The 25,484-nt window shown below is 47.0% G+C and overlaps 1 long non-coding RNA gene across 1 annotated transcript in view; it reads left to right on the top strand.

Annotated features, from left to right (window-relative positions):
* LOC135057648 (uncharacterized) overlaps positions 1-21,477 on the top strand; it is a 139,486-nt gene extending 118,009 nt beyond the window's left edge. Inside the window, exons 3-4 of the long non-coding RNA XR_010244263.1 lie at positions 2,979-3,045; positions 21,268-21,477. This is a non-coding gene — a long non-coding RNA (uncharacterized LOC135057648). The remainder of the gene's footprint in view (positions 1-2,978; positions 3,046-21,267) is intronic.
* The last annotated feature ends 4,007 nt before the right edge of the window (positions 21,478-25,484 follow it).

The following is a 25,484-nucleotide window of genomic DNA, read 5'->3' as shown; positions in this document are numbered from 1 at the left end:
CTCCATCCAGGAGAATGGGGCCTCCACCGGGAGGTATTCGCAGAGGTAACAAACCGATGGGGTGTACCTCAGATAAACATGATGGCCTCTCATCACAAAAAGAAGCTTCGGAGGTACTGTTTCAGGTCAAGGGACCCACAAGCAGTGGCGGTGAACGCCCTGGTAATTCTATGGGTGTTCCAGTCAGTGTATGTGTTCCCTCCACTTCCACTCATCCCAAGGATTCTCAAACTGATAAAAAGAACAAGAGTTCAGGCGATCCTCGTTGATCCAGACTGGCCAAGAAGGGCTTGGTAAGCGGATCTTCTGGAAGTACTGCTGGAGGATCCGAGGCCGTTTCCTCTTCGCGAGGACCTTCTCCCACAGGGCCCATTCACCTATCAAGACTTACCGCGGCTACGTTTGACGGCATGGAGGTTGAACGCCAGATCTTAGCTCGGAAAGGCATTCCGAAAAAGGTCATTTCTACCCTGATACAGGTTAGGAAGGGAGTAACGTCCAAACATTACCATCGGATTTGGAAAAAGTATGTGTCTTGGTGTGAATCCAAGAAGTTTCCTGTAGTGGAGTTTCAACTTGGACGGTTTCAACTTTTTCTGCAGGCAGGTGTGGATGTAGGCCTACGCTTGGGCTCCATCAAGGTCCAGATTTCAGCCTTGTCCATTTTCTTCCAGAAACAATTGGCGGCTCTTCCTGAGGTACAGACGTTCTTTAAAGGGGTTCTGCATATTCAACCACCCTTTGTGCATCCTACGGCACCTTGGGATCTTAATGTGGCACTGCAGTTCTTGCAATCAGATTGGTTCGAGCCTTTACAGGACGTGGATGTCAAGTTTCTTACTTGGAAGGTGGTCACTCTGTTGGCATTGGCGTCTGCTCGACGGGTGTCGGATTTGGGGGCATTGTCATGCAAGTGTCCCTACTTGATTTTCCATGAGTATAGAGCTGAGCTCAGAATGCGTCAGCAATTTCTTCCAAAGGTTGTGTCGGCTTTTCATATCAACCAACCTTTTGTGGGGCCAGTGGCTACTGACTCCTCAATTACCTCAAAGTCCTTGGATGTTGTGAGGTCTTTGAAAATATATGTAAAGAGAACTTCTCGTCACAGGAAGTCGGACGCTCTATTTGTCCTTTAAGATTCCAACAAGGTTGGGTGTCATGTTTGTAAGCAGACAATTTCTTGCTGGATTAGGTTCACTATCCAGCATGCTTATTCTATGGCAGGCTTGTCGTGTCCAAGATCTGTTAAGGCCCACTCTACTCATAAAGTGGGTTCTTCCTGGGCGGCTGCCCGGGGTGTCCCGGCTCTTCAGCTTTGCCGAGCAGGTACTTGGTCAGGGTTGAACACATTTGCTAAGTTCTACATGTTCGATACTTTGGCCTCTGAGGACCTAAAGTTTGGTCAATCAGTTTTGCAGGAACCTCAGCACTCTCCCTCCCGTACAGGGAGCTTTGGTACATCCTCATGGTACTAATGTGGTCCCCAGCATCCTCTAGGACGTAAGAGAAAATAGGATTTTAATTACCCACCAGTAAACCTTTTCTTGTAGTCCGTAGAGGATGCTGGGCGCCCGCCCAGTGCTTCGTATTCCTGCATTGTTACTTGGTTCAGTTTGTCAGTTCAGCCATTGCTGATTCGTTCCAAGTTGGTTAGCTTGGCTTTCCTTTTGTTGTACGTGTGAGCTGGTGTGAATCTGTGTATTTCCTTCTCTCGAAGTATGTCGTCTCCTCGGACACAGTTTATAGACTGAGTCTGGTAGGAGGGGCATAGAGGGAGGAGCCAGCCCACACTATTAATCTCTTAAAGTGCCCATGGCTCCCGGTGGACCCGTCTATACCCCATGGTACTAATGTGGACCCCAGCATCCTCTACGGACTACGAGAAAAAAGGATTTACCGGTAGGTAATTAAAATCCTATTTTGCTACATTATAAACAAATTAATTTGTATTGCTTTCATTTGACACAATGCACTGATTCGTCAGGCAGCAAGCTCTAAAAGATAGGACAGATGTATTAAGCCTGGAGAAGTGATAAAGCAATGATGATACATGCAAGGTGATAATGCACCAGCCAATTATTACAGGTTTGAAAAATGATAGTTAGGAGCTGATTGGCTGGTGCATTATCTCCTTCCGCTTATCACTTCTTTATCACTTCTTAATCACTTCTCCAGGCTCAATACATCTGCCCCAATGTAAAGGGGGGTACACACGGAGAAATCTGACTAGATTGCTTGTAAATTAAGCACGGATCTCTCGCTGTGTATGCCCCATAGCGATAGGGCCGCGCATCTGTATCGCTGGTACTAGATTGACCTGCATGCAGGCACAATCTAGTAGATCGCTCACTTCACCGCTGGGTGAAGTGAGCGCCCCCTTCCTCGCTCAGCACACATCACGCTGTGTGCTGAGCGGTTTGTGCTAGATGGCTCAGCACACATCTCCCCATGTGTACCCCCCTTAAGGGGTTGCATGACATGATTGTGACCTATGAGTCATAAGAAAGGTAGAGTTTTGTAAAACCATTTTAAACCCATGGCATTTATCACCTATAAATACGTGGTTACTCTATAATAACAGAAGGAGTTAAACAAATCTTTAATAATCCTGACATAATTCCAACCATGCTCTGCAGTCAAGCAAAATGGCTGCATTATGCTGTTTGAAAATGGTTTGCTATAAAGAATATTGTATATAATAGAACATGTTGCTGTTTATAATTGCTCTTCTTTTCTTATTTCACCCTATGGAATGAAAGATAGTCTTAATATAGCATAGAGTAAAACATTGACTGCAGGAAACATTAGGTTTTATGATGTGTTGGGGGTGGTTTTTTTTATATTAATGTTCATGCCAAGCACTGATATAAATAGCCTTAGTTTTCCCAGATTAAACGCAACCACATCTCACTCTTCCAAGAATGAAGTCTATTGTTTTAGATGGAATGCTTATAAAATTATTTTTTACCTCTCACTAGCTGCATCTCAGGAAATAAGGAGTGTTTCTTCCCAGAGAGGACTTTCATTAAATGCTGCCTGATGAAGGTACAGGTGATTTCTTTTATTATCGATAGTAACAGAAAGTCCCCATTTTCAGCCCTCTTCACACACATACACTATATAAAATGTGTCCGCATGGCTTCCTGTTAATTGCACGGTCTGAGCACCAGCCAATACCTGTGAAGTACTAAGGGCTGTTATTATCACCCCTGTGCTGGGGCTGCAAATGAGCAACGCCAATATGTTTACAAATGGCTGTCAACACCTTTATAGTAACGTCAGGCTGTACACCTAATAAACACTTCCTATGTCAAGTGGCATTTAATGCTTTCACTACCTGAGCAGCTAAAAGCATAGGTACACTTAGATCTTGCACAAAATACATTATATGAGTCAGGGACTGAAATTGATTGGCCTATATACTTATATATCATCCAATACCTTATAGTACCTAAATTACAGAAAATCTCCTTTACTTTTGAAACCTGTTTTCACACTGAGGTTGCAGATTGCCACTTTACTCTTTTGCTTAGAAAGCTGCAGAATATCTCATGCTTAACCAATGATGGCCCTAAAACTGGTTGGAAGCTCATTTCCTGAACATCTGATGTTGTGGTTGCTCATATGATTTCAGCCATTCCACATCTTGCACATTTTATATTTTAACACAGCTGGTGTCTTTTAAACGGGATGCGGTTACGTGGCCCGCACACATGATCTCAGCGGTCAGCATACCGACGCTGGGATTCTGAAGACTGACCATGCCACCAGCCACAATACCAGCTAACAAGGGCTATGCCCATCATTGGTGTCCAGGACACCCATACAGTGGGAATAGACCCTGTGGCGAGCACAGCGAGCCCGCAAGGGGCTTTGTTATGCTCGCCCACTCCCAACCGCCAGCATTCTGCTGCTCCTGGTATCCTGGTATCGGTATGCTGACTGCCGGGATCTCATGCGCCAGCCATGTAACCCCAACCCTTTTAAACATATTACTTAAAGTAATCCAGTAGATCAGGCCTGGGCCAACCTGCGGCTCTCCAGATGTTGTGAAAATTCCCAGCATTAGGGCTGCCATCAGAAATTGTGGAGCCCAGGACTAACAAAATGGACAGGACACCTCCCCCCCAAAATAAATTCTGCCAACAAAGATTCTGCAGAGAAAGCTTGTTTTAAGAAGTTCTCCCTATGTAACAGCCCAGTGTGGCTTTACAGCCTGGTCAATCTCTCCTAGTACTGGCGGTAGGAGCCAGAGGTGGGCCCCCAACTCTGCAAGGGCCCGGGACACCAGTTTCCCCCTGATGGCTGCGCTGCCCAACATGTCCTGCTGTAGTACCCCAACCACTGCAATAACACTAGAGGGATGGTGTCAATGAAGAAAATGAAGCAGACAGTTACAGACAAAATCATGAAGGCAACCAGAAGGGCAGTACACATGGCCAATCTTGCACCAGCGATAGCGACGCGTGGGGCTGCACATCACTATTGCTGTGGGGCATACACATGGAGAAATTGCTTGGATTTTAAGCACGGATCTCTCCTTGTGTACCCCCCTAGACTCTGATCTCATTAGGGGACCCAGCTGAGGATCCAAAATGCACTTTGTGTGGGAATATTGGCATATCTATAATGGTTGGGCGATACACCCTGCCGCATTAGAATTATACTTAAACCCCTCCGGAGTCCCGTGGTGGCCGGCGCTGCAGAAAAAAAATCCCCAGGAACATGGTATGGTGGTATTTTTCTGGGGTTTGCACATGCGCAGTAGAGATGTTCCTGGAAACAAGGGGCAGATACCATGTTCCCAGAGACCTGTGCATGCATAGTAGACTCTGACACAGAGAGAATGGGCACGGAGGAGTGTTGGAAGCATGCAACATATGTTTCAGGAGGCGAACGTTACTACCGTGCCTCATGTCCTGTTGTGATGTCCTTCCTTTGTGGGATCAACAAGCTGCTCCTTCTCTGGGACCTACGTTGTCCAGCTTCCGTGAGGATGACACTCCTCCTACTTAGTGTTTGCAGTGCTACAGCAGCAGGGAGAGAAGGATCGGACTCCAGATAGGGCACCCACTTAGTGGCATCTTTCACGGGTAGAACAGAGAAAGTGGAATGTGGCGGACATGCACTGCCCCGTCCTCATGTAGCAGGAGCGCAACATCCCACCCACTCCAGGCTGTAACCACCTCTGGATGAGCACTTTTTAAAAAAAAATTTATTAGTAATGTACCTGGCTGGCTCTTGCAAAACCTAGTCGCCGGGATGAAAATCTTGGTCGTTATGGCGACCTGGTATCAGAGATTTGTCGAGCCCTGTATCATTGTGTTTAAGACTATTCTGCTTGTTCTTAACACTGTATGTTATGTGAGACCCCTCACCAGGGCTGCCATCAGAGGGGGACTGCGGGGACTGGAGTCCTGGGCCCTTATGGAGAGGGCTTATGGAGAGGGCCACCGTGGGCTCCTACCGCTGATACCTAGAGAGCTGCACAAGGCTGTGCAACAACAGCAGGCTGATGTGCAGGGAGTACTTTTTAAAACAAGCCTTCCCTGTGCATCAGCTCTCTGTGAATCATTCCTGCGAGTCTGCAATGCTCCACCTATATGTAACGTCACAATGTGTGACATCCCATAGGGGTAGAGCGGTGCGTCAGAATCTTTTTTGGGGGGGTGGCGTGCCCTGTTTATTTTGTATGTCCCAGGCCTCACAATTTCTGATGGCTCCCTGCCTCTCACATAACATAATGGTTTTTATTATTATCAGGTTATGGATTATTCACGACCTGTAGATTTACTGATGGACCTGTTGAATCCAGTAGCCTAATCACACACTAATAAAGTACAGTAAAATGAGCTCAGACTTTCTATTTCTGCCTTAAACACACCATTCCTATGCAGGATTAATGTTATGTTTCTTCACTTTCACTGGTGTAAGGACTTGGCCGAGGCACAATGAAAAGTAAGAAAAATTGCTGGGAATTATGCAATGCCAAGTTAACCAATTGTTCTTGATTATTTACTGGCATTCTATATAGAGGAAAAGGCCACAAATATGGAGATAATTAAAGGAACACTAAAACACAAATTCATTGTAGTTTTCATTGTTCTTGGCAGAATCTAGGATATGAACATGTGTAGAGGGCATCCAAGCATTTACTCTTCTTTTGCCACCATATCTCTTTATCTAACATGCCAATCTTCAAAAGATGAGTTGTGTGCCCAGTGCCCCTATTCCTCTATAAACATCAGGGCAGGTCTGGACAAATTTGAACCAGATTGAGGAATAAGCATTGATCTAGCCGCGGTTCTTAAACTGTGGGTTGCGACGAGCTCAGCATAGGGTCATGAGCGTGGACAGACCTAGCGGCAAACGCAATGGAGGGGCCTGCAGCCCACATTATTATAGTGATTCTTAATAAAGAAGGGATGTGGTACGGCCGTAGGAGAGGAGATAAGTGCCACACAGACTGTGTAATGGTTAGCATCACTTCTCCACAACACTGAGGTCAATGACCCTAACTGTGTTGAGTTTGTTTATCCTCCCCGTGCTTGCGTTGGTTTTCTCCGGGTACGCTGGTTTCCTCCCACAATCCCCCAAAAAATATACTGGTATGTTACTTGGCTTCCAACAAAAAATGAACCCTAGCGTGAATGTGTGTGCATGTACATGTGGTAAGGAGTATAGATTGTAAGCGCCACTGGACAGGGACTGATGTGAATGGTCAAATATTCTCTGTAAAGGGCTACGGAACATTTGTGTGCTATATAAATAACTGATATAAAATAAGTAAGGGTCCTCTTCCCTCATCTCTCCCAACGCTCTTCCTCTCTGGCTCTGTCAATGCCCCCTCCTACTCTTGGCTCCGGGGATCTGATGTCCAAATTCTCAAAATTGTGCTCAATTTTTATCCAGTGTACTGCTGGAAGAGGAACGCAGTGACAGATTTAGTACCCCTTCTGTGTCACAGCAAACTGAAAGCAGCCACATAATTATTTTCCCAGTGAGTAACCATTTCCTAGTCAAATACACAGTAACATTTTATTTTATTCTTCAATTCATATAATATTTTCAAGTCAGGGGCGTAGCCAGAACTTTGTGGGACCCATAGCAACATTTTGAAGAGGCCCCTGTCCCAATGCTTCTAGAGAGACACCTCTACACAACAGGTGTTAATTTTATGTCCCATAGTAATGCCCTAGTTCATATTCTGAGCCATAGTAGTGACCTAGTTTATTTTATGAGCCATAGTAGTGCCCTAATTCACATTATGTCACATTGTAGTACTGCCAGTACACATTATGCCACACAGTACCCCCAATTCACATTATGACATACCTTATACCCAGTTCATATTATGCCACATTACAGTGCCCCAGTTCATATTATGCCACAATGCAGTGCAAACCACACTGCAAAGAGAAGGCCAAAGGGCGAAAAGTAGATATTTGTAGGTCCCAAGGCAAATGTTTGTAAGTGCCACTATGTACCTCCAATGGTAAAACATGTGTAGGTCACATGTAACTTTGACAGGGAAGGGTGGGCCCTTATTTGCTCTGGTCCCCATAGCAGCTGCACTGACGCCCCTATGGTAGCTATGCCCAGGGCAGTTTCTAGCCAATTTTGCTCCCAGTGCGAGATTTAATAATGCGCCCTCCCCCCCCATTGACATAAATGCGTCCTCCCCCCATAGATACAAGTAAAAAAAGAAATTTGTGCAGGCCTTCCTGGCGAGGGGGCGCGACCTTGCTAAAATAGGCATGACCTTGTTGAAATGGGCGTGGCCTCACCTGAAAAGACTACTTTACACCCCAGTTTTTTACTTCGGCCACCACAGGGAAAGAAAAAACAAATTCTACCATATTAAGCCCCCACACAGTAATGCCCCTTGCACCATATTATGCCACACGCCACAATTCCCATTATACATTATGCCCTACAGTAAAGCTTCTTATTACTTTTAAAATACCTGCTCATTGCCAAGGGTTTCACGCGCTGGGTGTCATGCTTGTTGCCAGGGGTTTCATGCTCTGGGATCCATGCTCGTTGCCACGGGTTTCTTGCTCTGGGACGGGTGTCATGATCATTGCCAGGGGTAATGCTCGTTGTCAGGGCTCAGGGGTGTGTAATGCCAGGGGTGTGTAATGCTAGTTACCAACCCCAAACATGAGCCATATATCACATACCCACAGAAACAGCAGCAGGCATATCAACTATTACACAATCCCATGTTCTGCCTTTAATTGTATTTCTCTAACGTCCTAGTGGATGCTGGGGACTCCGTCAGGACCATGGGGATTAGCGGCTCCGCAGGAGACAGGGCACAAAAATAAAGCTTTAGGATCAGGTGGTGTGCACTGGCTCCTCCCCCTATGACCCTCCTCCAAGCCTCAGTTAGGTTTTTGTGCCCGTCCGAGCAGGGTGCAATCTAGGTGGCTCTCCTAAAGAGCTGCTTAGAAAAAGTTTTTAGGTTTTTTATTTTCAGTGAGTCCTGCTGGCAACAGGCTCACTGCATCGAGGGACTTAGGGGAGAGAAGTCAACTCACCTGCGTGCAGGATGGATTGGCTTCTTAGGCTACTGGACACCATTAGCTCCAGAGGGATTGAACACAGGCCCAGCCATGGAGTCCGGTCCCGGAGCCGCGCCGCCGACCCCCCTTGCAGATGCCGAAGATGGAAGAGGTCCAGAAGCAGGCGGCAGAAGACTTTTCAGTCTTCCTGAGGTAGCGCACAGCACTGCAGCTGTGCGCCATTGTTGTCAGCACACTTCACACAGCGGTCACGGAGGGTGCAGGGCGCTGGGGGGGTGCCCTGGGCAGCAATGTATAATACCTTTTTATGGCTAAAAAATACATCACATATAGCCCTTGAGGCTATATGGATGTATTTAACCCCTGCCAGATCTCACAAACTCCGGAGAAGAGCCCGCCGAAATAGGGGGCGGGGCTTATTCTCCTCAGCACACAGCGCCATTTTCCTGCTCAGCTCCGCTGTGAGGAAGGCTCCCATGACTCTCCCCTGCACTGCACTACAGAAACAGGGTAAAACAGAGAGGGGGGGCACCTTTTTTTGGCGATATTACTATATTTAAGCTGCTATAAGGATACAACACTTATATAGGGTTGTTCCCATATATATTATAGCGCTTGGGTGTGTGCTGGCAAACTCTCCCTCTGTCTCCCCAAAGGGCTAGTGGGGTCCTGTCTTCAATAGAGCATTCCCTGTGTGTCTGCTGTGTGTCGGTACGTGTGTGTCGACATGTATGAGGACGATGTTGGTGTGGAGGCAGAGCAATTGCCGGTAATGGTGATGTCACCCCCCAGGGAGTCGACACCGGAATGGATGGCTTTGTTTATGGAATTACGTGATAATGTCAGCACATTACAAAAATCAGTTGACGACATGAGACGGCCGGAAAACCAGTTAGTACCTGCCCAGGCGTCTCAGACACCGTCAGGGGCTGTAAAACGCCCTTTACCTCAGTCGGTCGACACAGACCCAGACACGGACACTGAATCTAGTGTCGACGGTGAAGAAACAAACGTATTTTCCAGTAGGGCCACACGTTATATGATCACGGCAATGAAGGAGGCTTTGCATATCTCTGATACTACAAGTACCACAAAAAGGGGTATTATGTGGGGGGTGAAAAAACTACCTGTAGTTTTTCATGAATCAGAGGAATTGAATGATGTATGTGATGAAGCGTGGGTTAACCCAGATAGAAAAGTGCTAATTTCAAAAAAGTTATTGGCATTATACCCTTTCCCGCCAGAGGTTAGGGCGCGCTGGGAAACACCCCCTAAGGTGGATAAGGCGCTCACACGCTTATCAAAACAAGTGGCGTTACCGTCTCCTGATACGGCCGCCCTCAAGGATCCAGCTGATAGGAGGCTGGAAACTACCCTAAAAAGTATATACACACATACTGGTGTTATACTGCGACCAGCCATCGCCTCAGCCTGGATGTGCAGTGCTGGGGTGGTCTGGTCGGATTCCCTGACTGAAAATATTGATACCCTGGATAGGGACAGTATTTTACAGACTTTAGAGCAATTAAAGGATGCTTTTCTTTATATGCGAGATGCTCAGAGGGATATTTGCACTCTGGCATCGAGAGTAAGTGCGATGTCCATATCTGCCAGAAGAAGTTTATGGACACGACAGTGGTCAGGTGATGCGGATTCCAAACGGCATATGGAAGTATTGCCGTATAAAGGGGAGGAATTATTTGGCGTCGGTCTATCGGATTTGGTGGCCACGGCAACTGCCGGGAAATCCACCTTTTTACCTCAGACCCCCTCCCAACAGAAAAAGACACCGTCTTTTCAGCCGCAGTCCTTTCGGTCCTATAAGAAGCGGGCAAAAGGACAGTCATATCTGCCCCGAGGCAGAGGAAAGGGTAAGAGAGGGCAGTAAGCAGCTCCTTCCCAGGAACAGAAGCCCTCCGCGGGTTCTGCAAAGCCCTCAGCATGACGCTGGGGCTTTACAAGCGGACTCAGGAACGGTGGGGGGTCGACTCAAGAATTTCAGCGCGCAGTGGGCTTGCTCACAGGTGGACCCCTGGATCCTGCAGGTAGTATCTCAGGGTTACAGGTTGGAATTCGAGAAGTCTCCCCCTCGCCGGTTCCTAAAGTCTGCTTTGCCAACGTCTCCCTCAGACAGGGCGACGGTATTGGAAGCCATTCACAAGCTGTTTTCTCAGCAGGTGATAGTCAAGGTACCCCTCCTACAACAGGAAAAGGGGTATTACTCCACGCTATTTGTGGTACCGAAGCCGGACGGCTCGGTAAGACCTATTCTAAATCTGAAATCTTTGAACCTGTACATACAAAAATTCAAGTTCAAGATGGAATCACTCAGAGCAGTGATAGCGAATCTGGAAGAAGGGGACTTTATGGTGTCCCTGGACATAAAAGATGCTTACCTGCATGTCCCAATTTGCCCTTCACATCAAGGGTACCTCAGGTTCGTGGTGCAAAACTGTCATTATCAGTTTCAGACGCTGCCGTTTGGATTGTCCATGGCACCTCGGGTCTTTACCAAGGTAATGGCCGAAATGATGATTCTTCTGCAAAGAAGAGGCGTATTAATTATCCCTTACTTGGACGATCTCCTGATAAGGACAAGGTCCAGAGAACAGCTGGAGGACGGAGTAGCACTAACCCAAGTAGTGCTGCAACAACACGGGTGGATTCTGAATTTTCCAAAATCTCAGTTGACCCCGACAACACGTCTGCTGTTCCTGGGAATGATTCTGGACACGGTTCAGAAAAAGGTGTTTCTTCCGGAGGAGAAAGCCAAGGAGTTATCCGAACTTGTCAGGAACCTCCTAAAACCAGGAAAAGTGTCTGTGCATCAATGCACAAGAGTCCTGGGAAAGATGGTGGCTTCTTACGAAGCAATCCCATTCGGCAGATTCCACGCACGAACTTTTCAGTGGGATCTGCTGGACAAATGGTCCGGATCGCATCTGCAGATGCATCAGCGGATAACCTTATCGCCACGGACAAGGGTGTCTCTTCTGTGGTGGTTGCAGAGTGCTCATCTGTTAGAAGGCCGCAGATTCGGCATACAGGACTGGGTCCTGGTGACCACGGATGCCAGTCTGAGAGGCTGGGGAGCGGTCACACAGGGAAGAAACTTCCAGGGAGTATGGTCAAGCCTGGAGATGTCTCTTCACATAAATATACTGGAGCTAAGAGCGATTTACAATGCTCTAAGCCTGGCAAAACCCCTACTTCAGGGTCAGCCGGTGTTGATCCAGTCGGACAACATCACGGCAGTCGCCCACGTAAACAGACAGGGCGGCACAAGAAGCAGGAGAGCAATGGCAGAAGCTGCAAGGATTCTTCGCTGGGCGGAAGATCATGTGATAGCACTGTCAGCAGTATTCATTCCGGGAGTGGACAACTGGGAAGCAGACTTCCTCAGCAGACACGATCTATACCCGGGAGAGTGGGGACTTCATCCAGAAGTCTTCCACATGATTGTGAACCGTTGGGAAAAACCAAAGGTGGATATGATGGCGTCTCGCCTCAACAAAAAACTGGACAGGTATTGCGCCAGGTCAAGAGACCCTCAGGCAATAGCTGTGGACGCTCTGGTAACACCGTGGGTGTTCCAGTCAGTGTATGTGTTTCCTCCTCTGCCTCTCATACCCAAAGTACTGAGAATTATACGGCAAAGGGGAGTAAGAACGATACTCGTGGCTCCGGATTGGCCAAGAAGAACTTGGTACCCGGAACTTCAGGAGATGCTCACGGAAAGTCCGTGGCCTCTACCTCTAAGACGGGACCTGATTCAGCAGGGACCGTGTCTATTCCAAGACTTACCGCGGCTGCGTTTGACGGCGTGGCGGTTGAACGCCGAATTCTAAGGGAAAAAGGCATTCCAGAAGAGGTCATTCCTACACTGGTTAAAGCCAGGAAGGAGGTGACTGCACAACATTATCACCGCATTTGGAGAAAATATGTTGCGTGGTGTGAGGCCAGGAAGGCCCCCACGGAGGAATTTCAATTGGGTCGATTCCTACATTTCCTGCAAACAGGATTGTCTATGGGCCTCAAGTTGGGGTCCATTAAGGTTCAAATTTCGGCCCTGTCGATTTTCTTCCAGAAAGAATTGGCTTCAGTTCCTGAAGTTCAGACTTTTGTAAAAGGAGTACTACATATACAGCCCCCGGTTGTGCCCCCAGTGGCTCCGTGGGACCTTAATGTAGTTTTGGATTTTCTCAAATCCCATTGGTTTGAGCCACTCAAATCGGCGGATTTGAAATATCTTACATGGAAAGTAACCATGCTACTGGCCCTGGCTTCAGCCAGGAGAGTGTCAGAATTGGCGGCTTTATCGTATAAAAGCCCATATCTGATTTTCCATTCGGACTGGGCAGAACTGCGGACGCGTCTTCATTTTCTGCCTAAGGTGGTGTCAGCGTTTCACCTGAACCAGCCTATTGTGGTGCCTGCGGCTACTAGAGATTTGGAGGATTCCAAGTTGCTGGACGTTGTCAGGGCATTGAAAATATATATTTCAAGGACGGCTGGAGTCAGAAAATCTGACTCGCTGTTTATACTGTATGCACCCAACAAGCTGGGTGCTCCTGCTTCTAAGCAGACTATTGCTCGTTGGATTTGTAGCACAATTCAACTTGCACATTCTGTGGCAGGCCTGCCACAGCCTAAATCTGTCAAGGCCCATTCCACAAGGAAGGTGGGCTCATCCTGGGCGGCTGCCCGAGGGGTCTCGGCATTACAACTCTGCCGAGCAGCTACGTGGTCGGGGGAGAACACTAGAGATGAGCGCCTGAAATTTTTCGGGTTTTGTGTTTTGGTTTTGGGTTCGGTTCCGCGGCCGTGTTTTGGGTTCGAACGCGTTTTGGCAAAACCTCACCGAATTTTTTTTGTCGGATTCGGGTGTGTTTTGGATTCGGGTGTTTTTTTCAAAAAACACTAAAAAACAGCTTAAATCATAGAATTTGGGGGTCATTTTGATCCCAAAGTATTATTAACCTCAAAAACCATAATTTACACTCATTTTCAGTCTATTCTGAATACCTCACACCTCACAATATTATTTTTAGTCCTAAAATTTGCACCGAGGTCGCTGTGTGAGTAAGATAAGCGACCCTAGTGGCCGACACAAACACCGGGCCCATCTAGGAGTGGCACTGCAGTGTCACGCAGGATGTCCCTTCCAAAAAACCCTCCCCAAACAGCACATGACGCAAAGAAAAAAAGAGGCGCAATGAGGTAGCTGTGTGAGTAAGATTAGCGACCCTAGTGGCCGACACAAACACCGGGCCCATCTAGGAGTGGCACTGCAGTGTCACGCAGGATGTCCCTTCCAAAAAACCCTCCCCAAACAGCACATGACGCAAAGAAAAAAAGAGGCGCAATGAGGTAGCTGTGTGAGTAAGATTAGCGACCCTAGTGGCCGACACAAACACCGGGCCCATCTAGGAGTGGCACTGCAGTGTCACGCAGGATGTCCCTTCCAAAAAACCCTCCCCAAACAGCACATGACGCAAAGAAAAAAAGAGGCGCAATGAGGTAGCTGTGTGAGTAAGATTAGCGACCCTAGTGGCCGACACAAACACCGGGCCCATCTAGGAGTGGCACTGCAGTGTCACGCAGGATGTCCCTTCCAAAAAACCCTCCCCAAACAGCACATGACGCAAAGAAAAAAAGAGGCGCAATGAGGTAGCTGACTGTGTGAGTAAGATTAGCGACCCTAGTGGCCGACACAAACACCGGGCCCATCTAGGAGTGGCACTGCAGTGTCACGCAGGATGTCCCTTCCAAAAAACCCTCCCCAATCAGCACATGATGCAAAGAAAAAGAAAAGAAAAAAGAGGTGCAAGATGGAATTGTCCTTGGGCCCTCCCACCCACCCTTATGTTGTATAAACAAAACAGGACATGCACACTTTAACCAACCCATCATTTCAGTGACAGGGTCTGCCACACGACTGTGACTGATATGACGGGTTGGTTTGGACCCCCCCCAAAAAAGAAGCAATTAATCTCTCCTTGCACAAACTGGCTCTACAGAGGCAAGATGTCCACCTCATCTTCACCCTCCGATATATCACTGTGTACATCCCCCTCCTCACAGATTATCAATTCGTCCCCACTGGAATCCACCATCTCAGCTCCCTGTGTACTTTGTGGAGGCAATTGCTGCTGGTCAATGTCTCCGCGGAGGAATTGATTATAATTCATTTTAATGAACATCATCTTCTCCACATTTTCTGGATGTAACCTCGTACGCCGATTGCTGACAAGGTGAGCGGCGGCACTAAACACTCTTTCGGAGTACACACTTGTGGGAGGGCAACTTAGGTAGAATAAAGCCAGTTTGTGCAAGGGCCTCCAAATTGCCTCTTTTTCCTGCCAGTATAAGTACGGACTGTGTGACGTGCCTACTTGGATGCGGTCACTCATATAATCCTCCACCATTCTATCAATGTTGAGAGAATCATATGCAGTGACAGTAGATGACATGTCCGTAATCGTTGTCAGGTCCTTCAGTGCGGACCAGATGTCAGCATCAGCAGTCGCTCCAGACTGCCCTGCATCACCGCCAGCGGGTGGGCTCGGAATTCTGAGCCTTTTCCTCGCACCCCCAGTTGCGGGAGAATGTGAAGGAGGAGATGTTGACAGGTCGCGTTCCGCTTGACTTGACAATTTTGTCACCAGCAGGTCTTTCAACCCCAGCAGACCTGTGTCTGCCGGAAAGAGAGATCCAAGGTAGGCTTTAAATCTAGGATCGAGCACGGTGGCCAAAATGTAGTGCTCTGATTTCAACAGATTGACCACCCGTGAATCCTTGTTAAGCGAATTAAGGGCTGCATCCACAAGTCCCACATGCCTAGCGGAATCGCTCCCTTTTAGCTCCTTCTTCAATGCCTCCAGCTTCTTCTGCAAAAGCCTGATGAGGGGAATGACCTGACTCAGGCTGGCAGTGTCTGAACTGACTTCACGTGTGGCAAGTTCAAAGGGCATCAGAACCTTGCACAACGTTGAAATCATTCTCCACTGCACTTGAGACAGGTGCATTCCACCTACTATATCGTGCTCAATTGTATAGGCTTGAATGGCCTTTTGCTGCTCCTCCAACCTCTGAAGCATATAGAGGGTTGAATTCCACCTCGTTACCACTTCTTGCTTCAGATGATGGCAGGGCAGGTTCAGTAGTTTTTGGTGGTGCTCCAGTCTTCTGTACGTGGTGCCTGTACGCCGAAAGTGTCCCGCAATTTTTCTGGCCACCGACAGCATCTCTTGCACGCTCCTGTCGTTTTTTAAAAAATTCTGCACCACCAAATTCAAGGTATGTGCAAAACATGGGACGTGCTGGAATTTGCCCATATTTAATGCACACACAATATTGCTGGCGTTGTCCGATGCCACAAATCCACAGGAGAGTCCAATTGGGGTAAGCCATTCCGCGATGATCTTCCTCAGTTGCCGTAAGAGGTTTTCAGCTGTGTGCGTATTCTGGAAAGCGGTGATACAAAGCGTAGCCTGCCTAGGAAAGAGTTGGCGTTTGCGAGATGCTGCTACTGGTGCCGCCGCTGCTGTTCTTGCGGCGGGAGTCCATACATCTACCCAGTGGGCTGTCACAGTCATATAGTCCTGACCCTGCCCTGCTCCACTTGTCCACATGTCCGTGGTTAAGTGGACATTGGGTACAACTGCATTTTTTAGGACACTGGTGAGTCTTTTTCTGACGTCCGTGTACATTCTCGGTATCGCCTGCCTAGAGAAGTGGAACCTAGATGGTATTTGGTAACGGGGGCACACTGCCTCAATAAATTGTCTAGTTCCCTGTGAACTAACGGCGGATACCGGACGCACGTCTAACACCAACATAGTTGTCAAGGACTCAGTTATCCGCTTTGCAGTAGGATGACTGCTGTGATATTTCATCTTCCTCGCAAAGGACTGTTGAACAGTCAATTGCTTACTGGAAGTAGTACAAGTGGGCTTACGACTTCCCCTCTGGGATGACCATCGACTCCCAGCGGCAACAACAGCAGCGCCAGCAGCAGTAGGCGTTACACGCAAGGATGCATCGGAGGAATCCCAGGCAGGAGAGGACTCGTCAGAATTGCCAGTGACATGGCCTGCAGGACTATTGGCATTCCTGGGGAAGGAGGAAATTGACACTGAGGGAGTTGGTGGGGTGGTTTGCGTGAGCTTGGTTACAAGAGGAAGGGATTTACTGGTCAGTGGACTGCTTCCGCTGTCACCCAAAGTTTTTGAACTTGTCACTGACTTATTATGAATGCGCTGCAGGTGACTTATAAGGGAGGATGTTCCGAGGTGGTTAACGTCCTTACCCCTACTTATTACAGCTTGACAAAGGGAACACACGGCTTGACACCTGTTGTCCGCATTTCTGGTGAAATACCTCCACACCGAAGAGCTGATTTTTTTGGTATTTTCACCTGGCATGTCAACGGCCATATTCCTCCCACGGACAACAGGTGTCTCCCCGGGTGCCTGACTTAAACAAACCACCTCACCATCAGAATCCTCCTGGTCAATTTCCTCCCCAGCGCCAGCAACACCCATATCCTCCTCATCCTGGTGTACTTCAACACTGACATCTTCAATCTGACTATCAGGAACTGGACTGCGGGTGCTCCTTCCAGCACTTGCAGGGGGCGTGCAAATGGTGGAAGGCGCATGCTCTTCACGTCCAGTGTTGGGAAGGTCAGGCATCGCAACCGACACAATTGGACTCTCCTTGTGGATTTGGGATTTCGAAGAATGCACAGTTCTTTGCTGTGCTGCTTTTGCCAGCTTGAGTCTTTTCATTTTTCTAGCGAGAGGCTGAGTGCTTCCATCCTCATGTGAAGCTGAACCACTAGCCATGAACATAGGCCAGGGCCTCAGCCGTTCCTTGCCACTCCGTGTGGTAAATGGCATATTGGCAAGTTTACGCTTCTCCTCCGACAATTTTATTTTAGGTTTTGGAGTCCTTTTTTTACTGATATTTGGTGTTTTGGATTTGACATGCTCTGTACTATGACATTGGGCATCGGCCTTGGCAGACGACGTTGCTGGCATTTCATCGTCTCGGCCATGACTAGTGGCAGCAGCTTCAGCACGAGGTGGAAGTGGATCTTGATCTTTCCCTAATTTTGGAACCTCAACATTTTTGTTCTCCATATTTTAATAGGCACAACTAAAAGGCACCTCAGGTAAACAATGGAGATGGATGGATTGGATACTAGTATACAATTATGGACGGGCTGCCGAGTGCCGACACAGAGGTAGCCACAGCCGTGAACTACCGCACTGTACTGTGTCTGCTGCTAATATATAGACTGGTTGATAAAGAGATAGTATACTCGTAACTAGTATGTATGTATAAAGAAAGAAAAAAAAACCACGGTTAGGTGGTATATACAATTATGGACGGGCTGCCGAGTGCCGACACAGAGGTAGCCACAGCCGTGAACTACCGCACTGTACTGTGTGTGCTGCTAATATATAGACTGGTTGATAAAGAGATAGTATACTCGTAACTAGTATGTATGTATAAAGAAAGAAAAAAAAACCACGGTTAGGTGGTATATACAATTATGGACGGGCTGCCGAGTGCCGACACAGAGGTAGCCACAGCCGTGAACTACCGCACTGTACTGTGTCTGCTGCTAATATATAGACTGGTTGATAAAGAGATAGTATACTCGTAACTAGTATGTATGTATAAAGAAAGAAAAAAAAACCACGGTTAGGTGGTATATACAATTATGGACGGGCTGCCGAGTGCCGACACAGAGGTAGCCACAGCCGTGAACTACCGCACTGTACTGTGTCTGCTGCTAATATATAGACTGGTTGATAAAGAGATAGTATACTCGTAACTAGTATGTATGTATAAAGAAAGAAAAAAAAACCACGGTTAGGTGGTATATACAATTATGGACGGGCTGCCGAGTGCCGACACAGAGGTAGCCACAGCCGTGAACTACCGCACTGTACTGTGTCTGCTGCTAATATATAGACTGGTTGATAAAGAGATAGTATACTCGTAACTAGTATGTATGTATAAAGAAAGAAAAAAAAACCACGGTTAGGTGGTATATACAATTATGGACGGGCTGCCGAGTGCCGACACAGAGGTAGCCACAGCCGTGAACTACCGCACTGTACTGTGTCTGCTGCTAATATATAGACTGGTTGATAAAGAGATAGTATACTCGTAACTAGTATGTATGTATAAAGAAAGAAAAAAAAACCACGGTTAGGTGGTATATACAATTATGGACGGGCTGCCGAGTGCCGACACAGAGGTAGCCACAGCCGTGAACTACCGCACTGTACTGTGTCTGCTGCTAATATAGACTGGTTGATAAAGAGATAGTATACTACTAATATTATATATACTGGTGGTCAGGTCACTGGTCACTAGTCACACTGGCAGTGGCACTCCTGCAGCAAAAGTGTGCACTGTTTAATTTAATATAATATTATGTACTCCTGGCTCCTTCTATAACCTATAACTGGCACTGCAGTAGTGCTCCCCAGTCTCCCCCACAATTATAAGCTGTGTGAGCTGAGCAGTCAGACAGATATATAATATATATAGATGATGCAGCACACTGGCCTGAGCCTGAGCAGTGCACACAGATATGGTATGTGACTGACTGAGTCACTGTGTGTATCGCTTTTTTCAGGCAGAGAACGGATATATTAAATAAACTGCACTGTGTGTCTGGTGGTCACTCACTATATAATATATTATGTACTCCTGGCTCCTGCTATAACCTATAACTGGCACTGCAGTAGTGCTCCCCAGTCTCCCCCACAATTATAAGCTGTGTGAGCTGAGCAGTCAGACAGATATATATAATATTATATATAGATAATAGATGATGCAGCACACTGGCCTGAGCCTGAGCAGTGCACACAGATATGGTATGTGACTGAGTCACTGTGTGCTGTGTATCGCCTTTTTCAGGCAGAGAACGGATTATAAATAAAACTGGTGGTCACTGGTCACTATCAGCAAAACTCTGCACTGTACTGAGTACTCCTAATGCTCCCCAAAATTAGTAAATCAAGTGTCTCTCTAATCTATTCTAAACGGAGAGGACGCCAGCCACGTCCTCTCCCTATCAATCTCAATGCACGTGTGAAAATGGCGGCGACGCGCGGCTCCTTATATAGAATCCGAGTCTTGCGATAGAATCCGAGCCTCGCGAGAATCCGACAGCGTCATGATGACGTTCGGGCGCGCTCGGGTTAACCGAGCAAGGCGGGAAGATCCGAGTCGCTCGGACCCGTGAAAAAAAACATGAAGTTCTGGCGGGTTCGGATTCAGAGAAACCGAACCCGCTCATCTCTAGAGAACACGTTTGTAAAATTCTACAAATTTGATACCCTGGCTAAAGAGGACCTGGAGTTCTCTCATTCGGTGCTGCAGAGTCATCCGCACTCTCCCGCCCGTTTGGGAGCTTAATCCCCATGGTCCTGACGGAGTCCCCAGCATCCACTAGGACGTTAGAGAAAATAAGATTTTACTTACCGATAAATCTATTTCTCGTAGTCCGTAGTGGATGCTGGGCGCCCATCCCAAGTGCGGATTGTCTGCAATACTTGTACATAGTTATTGTTACAAAAAAATCGGGTTGTTCTTGTTGTGAGCCGTCTGTTCAGAGGCTCCTACGTTGTCATACTGTTAACTGGGTTCAGATCACAAGTTGTACGGTGTGATTGGTGTGGCTGGTATGAGTCTTACCCGGGATTCAAAATCCTTCCTTATTGTGTACGCTCGTCCGGGCACAGTATCCTAACTGAGGCTTGGAGGAGGGTCATAGGGGGAGGAGCCAGTGCACACCACCTGATCCTAAAGCTTTATTTTTGTGCCCTGTCTCCTGCGGAGCCGCTAATCCCCATGGTCCTGACGGAGTCCCCAGCATCCACTACGGACTACGAGAAATAGATTTATCGGTAAGTAAAATCTTATTTTAAATAATTGTATTTAAATATCTCCTGCTAGTTCACTTAAATGTTACAAGATGGGGGTAGAGTGAGCCAGCCTGTCCGCCCCCAAAACCCACCTGCCCGCGCGCCAGCCCGCCAGCACTCACCTGCTCCCTGTAATTAACACTCCACTCAGGGGGCGGAGTTTTGTGAAATTACGTGTTGCGTTGTGATGTCACAACGCAAACGCGTCATTCCGTGATACTCCGCCCCCCAGAGCGGAGTGCTAATGACAGGGAGCAGGGGGAGCACCGGGAGCATCGGAAAATGCCAAGGAGGTTAGGCGGGTGCTTTTAGGACTTTGATAAACGTTCCTAAGAGATGAACTAACAGAGAACCTTAGAAGACTAAGGAAAAGTCTTGTATGACGCAGAGAATATCACAGCATGACAAAAAAGTCCTTTAGCCTAGAATAGATGCCGGTAATAAGTATAGATGAGAGATGCAAATCTTGTGCATAGGTTGCATTAGGAGATATTTTGAGACAAAGAACCATCAGAAACAGTTCTATTTTATTTTAAATCATGTGGAATTGTCTGAAACCTCAATATGATGGAAAAAACATGTGAGGGAAGCATGTGGGGCACTCTGGCTGCATAAATCATAACATTTGAAAGGCACAGCAATGATTTAAAAAAAATCATGGATATGCAAATTAGCACTAGAATTAAGATGTATCTGTGTAATAAAGAGCAGGTGTCATGTTTTGGCCAATAGGAATGCTTTTGTATAATTTTGTCAGTTTTTGTGCCAATTTATTTTGTTTTTAGTTCTATTGAGAGGGAAGAGAACACCTTTAGAGCTTCAAATAACTTCTAAAAGAAACTAGTGCTCCATGGAAATCAGGAAGCAACCAAAAAAATAGACTGCTCTCTTGTATAGAAACACTGGGGATGATTTTTTTGGGGATGTTGGTTCTATTTTGGTCAATATTAACTAGACCCAACATTGACTTTTAATAAATTAACCCCATAGTAAAAGATGTATGTTGGTGCTGTTTAGTTATTTGATTTGAATGTAAGTATATTAGATACAAATAAATATATGCAACCAGGGTTGGACTGGCCCACAGAGGTACAGGGGAAACCACTGGTGGGCCCCACTGCCTGGGGACCCTCCTCCTTCTCTAGGGAACAGATTCTAGACTGTGCACTTGAATTGTACATTATACATATTATCTACGTTGCATTGCAGTTAATAATCTGGTTTATTATCATGCATGCACTAGCAATATTTACTATATATATTTGTCATGGGCCCATACCATGGTTAGCCAAGCCTATGTGACAGTTGGCTACACCTCTAAGCATGGGCCTTTACCGCTGCATTCCCCCGGTGGGCCCTCTATGCCCCAGTCCGACACTGTATGCAACCAATATAGGCACTGATAGTGGAGCAGCAGTAGAAGAATGTTCTGCTACCAAATACATTACCACTGCATTACCATTACATTATCATTACCATTATACTGTATATTATAACTGTGCAAGGAGAAAAGTTTTAATTATCCTTGCCCTAAACTGTGACATTTTCATTTTGTTATTTCTACTTGTGCTCATTATGTCATTTAGAGAGTTATCTCCAATCATTCTAATGGCTTTTACCCATATCTTTTTGGCAGCATTCTTCAGGGGGTATTCTATTAGCAGCGGTAATTTACCGCTGCTAATAGGTTCGCCACGGGCTATGTAATTAGCCCCATAAACCGGCATTTATCGGGGATTATGCAGCATCCGAAGCATAATCTGCAATAAGCATCCATCGGAGACGCGATAATACAAAGGGACCGGGAGTTTATCCCCGATCCCATGTGTTATCGCACGATCGCGGGTCCTTTTTCGGCCAGTGAAAATGGCCTATAATTGGATAGTGCGGTAATGATCATCACTCAATAATTGCACTATCAAGTCGAAAACAGTTTGCACTTAATAGAATACCCCCCCCCCCCCCTTCATCTCTTTGTTATCATTTTATGTTACAAGGCTAATGCCATAAGTTGCACCATCCTTGTTTATGTGCAGTGTGCTGAGGTTAGGTTGCTGATATGCAAAATGAGTAGCCCTATATAACTAATGCATTCATGCTGCACAGAAAATGTTCCTTCCATGTGTGGTAATAAAAGGAGAGGTTCTCAGATCTCTCCATGAAGCTATGCTGAGATAATTATTTTTGCCCCATGCAAGGGCGCTATCTGCCCCCACAGTGTAAATAGTGGATTCCTTTATATGTTGACTTGTTCTGAATCAATTGGCACCTCTGCTGTCTATATAAACACCCCAGCTCTTCCCAAGCTTTGATTCCAGTTTGAGAACACAGGGGGGTGTTTATCTGGTGCCCTGACTCATAGGAGCCAGGTGGTCATGATGTGTCAGAAAGGGTTCCTGCAGGGACAAGATGTTCATGAAAAGATTCTGCTGGCCTCTGATGTCTTAATCTTACACTATACCTGACCTGTTAGCTTTGCTTTTGTAATCAACACAGTTATTTTATCCATGTTGTATTCCTTCTTCAAGGGATCACAATCTAGAACTAACTGGATAGCAACAAATACATTTACATATTCCAGGGAAACACTGAGCATGTGCAAATTGCATCATGTATTGCAAATATATGACATATATATGTTGACCATTTCCTAATAAAGACCCAGTGTGTGGTGAGTGATGGTGCTAACTTTTAGTAGGTAAATTAGACAGAACCTTCTGTCATCAATATTCAATACTGGGGGCACACAGGTGATTAGAAATTGCTATGGAAGCTAATGGAATGTTGGCAGCAGTAGAGAATACTTCAGCTGAGCCAACTCCAAGCTTGGAGGGAGTTAGTCCAACATTTGGCTAATCTGAACATCAAGTAAAATAGCTGCAGGAAGATGTTGGTGTACCAAATCTGGTACCCCTGACAAATACCTCTCTCAAGTCCAATCTATCCTCAGTGCTACCACCCGGCTCATCTTCCGCATCAAACCTACTACAGCCACCTCCCTTCTCTTACAAGCCCTTCACTGGCTCCCGTTCCCCTTCAGAATCTATTTCAAGCTTCTCACACTCAAAAAGCCCTCAACTACTCCTCTTCCATTTACATCTCTAACCTTATCTCTCTTTACACTCCCGCCCGTCCTCTTCGCTCTTCTAATGCACGCCGCCTCTCCTGCCTACTGATTTCCTCCTCCCACTCCTACAGTACCTCCAAGATTTTGCTGCTCCCTTTCTCTGGAATTCTCTACCTCTCCCCCTCAGACTCTCCACCTCTCTACATAACTTCAAACGGCTCTCAAGACACACTTCTACCCCAAACCCAGCCGTCTGTCATCCTAACCCTCTGTGGCCCACGCTCACTTTCTAGCCCATCAGCAGTGGTGCAAGTAGAAAAAAATGTCTTAAAGGTATTGTGTGCGCACGCCTGAAAATGGGTGTGGCCAAATTCCACATGGGGCGTAGCCAATGAAAATGGGGGGGTGATACACATGTGGGGGGGCCAGATACACATATGACCCCAATAGTGCCAGATACATATATGCCCCCACAGTGCCAGATACACTCCAACCGTTCCAGATATGCTCCTACAGTGCCAGATACACAAATGCCCCATGGTGCCAGATACACAAATGCCCCCAGGAGTGCCATATATGCCCTCACAGTGCCAGATACACATTGCCCCAGAGTGCCAGATACACATATGCCCCCACAGTGCCAGATACACATATGCCTCCACAGTGCCAGATACAAATATGCCAGATCTGCCCCCACAGTGCCAGATATGCCCAAACAGTCCACATGCCCCCACAGTGTTAGATATGCCCCCACAGTGCCAGATACACATATGCCCCCAGAGTGCCAGGTATGCCCCTTCAGTGCCAGATATGCCCCCACTTTGCCAGCTACACATGTCCCCACAGTGCCAGATATGCCCTCACAGTGCCAGATATGCCCCCACAGTGCCAGATATACCCCAACTTTGCCAGATACACATGCCCCCAGAGTGCCAGACATGCCCCAGCAGTGCAACTCACCGTTGTTGCTGCTGCCTGGGGCTGGCACTGACTTTTGCTGCTGGGGAGAGGAGAGTTCAGTACGCGCCCCTCCTGCCCCTCTTCTGCCCTCAGTCCGGTCTCCGAGTCCTCCTGCGGCGGCAGTGGCATCCCGTATATTAGATCTGGAGCTGGCCTGCGAGCCAATCAGCAGCGGCAGTGCCTGATTGGCTGCCAATCCGCGAGCTCACAAACCAGCGTTTCAGTGCACGCCGCCGCCGGACTCAAGGGACTCGGGAGTGACTGGGCAGGCAGGAGAGGAGAGGTGCCTGCTGTGCTCTCATCTCTCCAACACCCGGTGTCTGCAAGGTGGTGGCTTGGCGGTACGGCATACCGGCTGGGAATTTCTTACCGGTACGCCATACTTGCAGCACTGCCCATCAGTGTCACCCCTGTCTGTATTCCCTTTATAATGTAAGCTTTCACAAGTAGGGCCCTCTTCCCTCATGTGGTTTTCCATCTCTGACGTAAATCTTCTTTTCAATACTTTTTCGATGGCAATTCCCAATTGGCGCTTTATAAATAAAGGATAATAATAATAATAACCACTTGGATCTGACTTGCACTTGCATTTTGTATAAATAATACCTCATGTAGTAATTCATGTGGGAATGTCCTGTCAGTGGAGTCTTCTAAAATCAAACTGCATAAGAAAACAGTTCTCCTGAATAAACGCTGCAGATTGTGCCACATTGGGAGTTTTGCACCTCTCCTTCTTAGCTTTACGTTTTTTTTTGCATGACACTAGAAAACAAATTGTCATTTTAGTTTACGCCTCTCCTAAGCTTGACAAAATTATTGCAATACCAGCTCCCTGAATTTGGGTTAGGTCAGGTAATGTGACATCAGACTGAGATACCCTTCCCAGAGCCCCCGCTAAAAAATACTAACCTTTCATTTTTTTTGTTTGTTTTCTTTTTCTATTACTATAGCTGGACGTATATTTCCATGTAGTGT

This window comes from Pseudophryne corroboree, chromosome 3 (assembly GCF_028390025.1).
Source record: "Pseudophryne corroboree isolate aPseCor3 chromosome 3, aPseCor3.hap2, whole genome shotgun sequence".
Lineage (NCBI taxonomy): Eukaryota > Metazoa > Chordata > Amphibia > Anura > Myobatrachidae > Pseudophryne > Pseudophryne corroboree.
The sequence above is the reverse complement of the archived record's forward strand: the minus strand, read 5'-3'. Positions and strand labels throughout refer to the sequence as shown.